Below are 4988 nucleotides of genomic sequence, written 5' to 3'. Positions count from 1 at the left end.
CAAAGGAAACCCGTAGCACTCTTCCACTTCGACCAACCAGCTTTAATCCTATGAGCAACATCTCCATCTACTTCTCCATCCGTTTGGATAATAGATCCTAAATACCGGAAGCAATCCGAGGCCTGAACAACTCTCCCATCTAGGGTGATTGTCCCTGTCTCCCTACTCCTATGGCCGCTAAACTTACACTCCAAATATTCTGTCTTACTTCGGCTCAACTTAAAGCCTCTAGATTCTAGAGTTTGTCTCCATAGTTCCAACTTCCTCTCCACTCCTTCTTTCGTCTCATCAACCAACACAATATCATCTGCAAACAGCATGCACCATGGTATACCATCTTGAAGTGAACTTGTTAGTTCATCCATAATGATGGCAAAAAGAAATGGGCTTAGTGCGGAACCTTGATGCACTCCAATCGTAATAGGGAACTCTTCAGTCTTCCCAACACTAGTACGTACACTCGTGCATGCTCCCTCATACATGTCCTTTATGATGTCAATATATTTTCGCGAAATGCCTTTCCTTATCAAGGCCCACCAAAGTACTTCCCTTGGTACCTTATCATATGCTTTCTCCAAGTCAATGAAAACCATACGCAAGTCTTTCTTCTTATTTCAATAGTGCTCCATTAATTGTCTCATTAGATGGATGGCTTCCATAGTTGATCTTCCCGGCATAAAGCCAAACTGGTTTTCCGAGATATTCACCGTCCTCCTTAGCCTTTGTTCGATCACTCGCTCCCAAAGTTTCATAGTGTGACTCATTAATTTGATTCCCCGATAGTTGGCACAATCTTGGACATCACCTTTGTTCTTATACAAAGAGATTAAGATACTTTTCCTCCATTCTGATGGCATCTTATTGTTTCTCCAATTTTTTTTGAAGAACGTCGTCAACCATTCGATTCCTCTTTCTCCCAAACATCTCCAAATCTCAATAGGGATGCCATCCGGTCCTACTGCTCTCTTCAACTTCATCTTACTTAATGCCATTTTGACTTCACCCTTTTGAATTCTCCGTAGGCATTCATGATTTATCATATCGTGATGGATACTTATATCTCCAACATCTTGTCTGCGATCTCCATTAAATATGTCATCAAAATAGGACCTCCATCGTTCCTTGATATCCTTATCTCCAACTAGGACTTTCTGGTCCACATCCTTCACACATTTAACTTTTTCGAGATCTCGCGTCTTCTTATCTCTCATCCGAGCAATTCTATATATGTCTCTTTCCCCTTCTTTCGTATCCAATCTTGTATACAGATCCCGATTCACCTTTGCTCTAGCATCTCGTATGACCTTCTTTACTTCCCTTTTAGCCTCTTTGTATTTTTCGTAGTCTCGTCACTCCTACATTTCTCCAATATTTTATAGGATTCTCGCTTACTCTTTACTGCTTGTCGTACTTCTTCTGTCCACCAAGATGTGTCCTTACCCGGTGGCATGCTACCTTTAGATTTCCCTAGAACTTCCTTCGCTACTTCCCTTATATTATGCTCCATCTTAGTCCATATCGAATCTATATCTAAATCCATATTACAAGTCCAAACATCTTTTTTGGTCATCTCATCCACAAATTTTTGTTGATTCTCCCCTTGCAATTTCCACCACTTAATCTTAGTCTCTACTTGTGGTGTTTGTTTTCTTATACATTTCCTACTTCGAAAATCAAGCACCACTACTCTATGTTGGGTTGTCGTACTCTCACCAGGGATCACCTTACAATCAATATAACTCTTTCTCCAAGCACTCCTTACTAAGAGGAAGTCAATTTGGCTCGCATTACCGCCACTCCGATAAGTCACTAAGTGGGATGTTCTCTTCATAAACCATGTGTTCATGATACTCAAGTCACAGGCTGATGCGAATTCCAAAATATCATTTCCTGCTTCATTCTTATCTCCAAAACCATACCCTCCATGAACACTCTCAAACCCATCTCGCCTAGAACCCACGTGTCCATTGAGATCACCCCCAGTACCATTTTTTCATCCCTAGGAACCTGTTGCACCACTTCCTCTATGTCCTCCCAAAAAGCTTGTCTGATAGAGACATCTAATCCTATTTATCGCGCATATGCACTAATGACATTCACAACCTCATCCCCTATCACTAGCTTAACACTCATAATTCTATCGCTCTTCCTAGACACCGCTACTACATCATTAATATACTCCCTATCAATAAGAATACCTACTCCATTTCTACCCTTATCCTTTCCTGAGTACCAAAGCTTATAACCCCAAGGAGCTATCTCTCTAGCCTTGGCTCCAACCCACTTGGTTTCTTGTAGGCACATTATATTTATTCTCCTCCTCTTCATAACATCTACAATTTCAGCTAATCTTCCTGTCAAAGAACCTATGTTCCATGTCCCAAAGCGTAACCTACTACCCTTACCCCTACCCCTACCATTACCGTGGACTAGCTTATTTACCCGCAACCCTTGCATATTTGACACCACCCCCGGGTCCTAGGGTGGCGCGCCGCTTCGGGGCGACGACCTAGCAACCCTTGCACATTTATCACTACATCCGGGTCTAGGAAGTGCAGCGCGTCGCTGAGTAGGGAACGCCCCAACGGTGTTTATAGTATGGTTCATGTCATAAGATGTGGCTAAGTTTTACGCTGGCCGCCACAAACCTACCGCAACCCTCCTCCTTTGTCCGGGCTTGGGATCGGCTGTAAAGGCCACCAAGTGACCCTCCCAGGCGGAGTTAAAGAAGGATCAAATGAAGATAAATTAATATGTTTAAATTTATGTTAATTTGAGTTAAAATTGATGTTATTTGAAAAGTTTAGACATAACATTTTACCAATTTCTACATTGAAAATAAATTTGTATTTTCCAAAAAAAGAAAGAAAGATAGGGGCATATTATTATTTGCACCATTACCTTATTATTAGGGGTAAATTACACCCATGGCCATTCAATTTTACCAATTTTAATATTATAGCCACTGAACTTCAATTCTTAATGTTATGACTACTGAACTTTACACTTTTTAACATCGGTGACCACTTAATTTTAACTAACTCCTCAAAGTGACCGTTAACTACCTCAGAATGAAAATATTCAAGAATTAAAATTGTTCAGAACGACATTTACCATGAACCCACATTTTTTATTTTCCCAAATCACATTTTTTAGAGCTTTCTCTCTCTAAAATTTCACTCTCTCTCCTAAGAAAACAATACCTAAATGACCTTAAAACAAAAAATTTCAAGAATTAAAGTTCCTTAGAACATCATTAACGCTTTGGATTTTTTATTTTTAGGCCGTCAACGGTCATTTTGAGGCGTTGAGTGGCAATCGGTGTGTAAAGTTCGGTGGCAATACTGTTAAGAATTGAAGTTCAGTGGCCATAATGTTAAATGAGTAAAGTTCAGTGGCCCTGGATGTAATTTACTCCTATTATTAGAGGAAGAAAATAAAGAAATTAACCCGTTTGTTTGCAGGAAAATATTATGCAGGAAAATATTTTCTGAATTTTCCAGTGTTTGTTTGGTCTGGAAAATAAGTCAAAGGAAAACTTTTTACAAGTCAACTGGAAAACCCTTTGAAAACAAAGGAAAACGTTTTACTCTTTTGGGAAGCGTAAAACATTTTACGTAAAGCATATCGCGTTGTCTCTCTAAACAGACTTCTAACACCTCTTCAGTTCTTCGACTACACAGGTTCCGGCAATCTGTTCTACCGTTGTCTCTCGCCGTCATCTCTCTATCGTTCTTCTCGTTGTCGTCTCTCCACCGTCATCTCTCTATCGTTCTTCTCGCTGTCGTCTCTCCGCCGTTCTTCTTGCAGTCGAAGGTTTTTTTTTTGGATTTTCCATGAATGCTTATGATATGATATTATGCTTTAATCGTATTTGATTTAGAAAAGAAGATTCTACTTTTCAGCCGATGAACCTAGAATTAGAATTTAGAAAAAGAAGATTTTAATAAAAAAAATCATGTTTTTGTAAATACTGTAATGCCGCCGCCAACTGAGATTAACATAGGAATATAGTTTAATGTATTTTAAGATGTTAGTGCTTCCACTCAAAAGATGCCGCCAACTGAGAATTAACACAAGAATTTAAAATCAAAATATGCATTGTTTAGCTAATTAATCAAAAGGATAGGATGCACTAACATCTTTATTTTGCCAACTGAGAATTATTACTAATGTCTTTACAGAGAATTAAATAAAGATGTTAGTGTAATTAGTGCATACCTCTTCTAATAACAATACCATAATAATTCTTTTGACAATTGCAATAATTTCTAATCCTCAGACTTTGCTTGTATGTTTTTTGGTTAAACATTCTCTTAAAACTATTGATTCCAATTTGGTGATGTGTAGATGGATCAAAGCCGCATTAACGCCGCAGTGAGTGGTGTTGCTGCTGCAGTGATACTTGTTGTAAAACTAATTATTAAAAAAGAAAAAGAAATAGAATACCGAGACAACCTCGTATAGAGGCAGACTCTGAAAAGGAATTTTATATAAGTAGTGTGTTGGAAAGGGGTGATAGGCATTGTACGGATCAACTTCGTATGAAACCTTCAGTCTTTTATAAACTTTGTGATATCCTCACTAGTCAAAATCTCCTACGACCAACAATAAATATGACGGTTAGAGAACAAGTGATGATGTTCTTACAAGTGATTAGGCATAATACTAGGTTTAGGGTTATTGGAGCAAGATTTTTTAGGCCTGTAGAAACGGTCCATCGATATTTCAGAATTGTATTATCTGCAATTCTAAAATTATACAAACAGTATATTAAGGATCCTGAATATGACTGTCCAATACAAATTGCAAACAATCGGAGATTTTATCCCTATTTTAAGGTAACCAACAAGTCTTTCCCTATTTTTTTATCCTAAACATGAATAAAATACGAATAGTAATTCACTCAGTATAATTTTTTTATTAGGATTGTGTCGGGGCAATTGATGGTACTCATGTACCAGCAAATGTTCCTTTTGAAATTCAAG

This window comes from Euphorbia lathyris, chromosome 7 (assembly GCF_963576675.1).
Source record: "Euphorbia lathyris chromosome 7, ddEupLath1.1, whole genome shotgun sequence".
Lineage (NCBI taxonomy): Eukaryota > Viridiplantae > Streptophyta > Magnoliopsida > Malpighiales > Euphorbiaceae > Euphorbia > Euphorbia lathyris.
The sequence above is the reverse complement of the archived record's forward strand: the minus strand, read 5'-3'. Positions refer to the sequence as shown.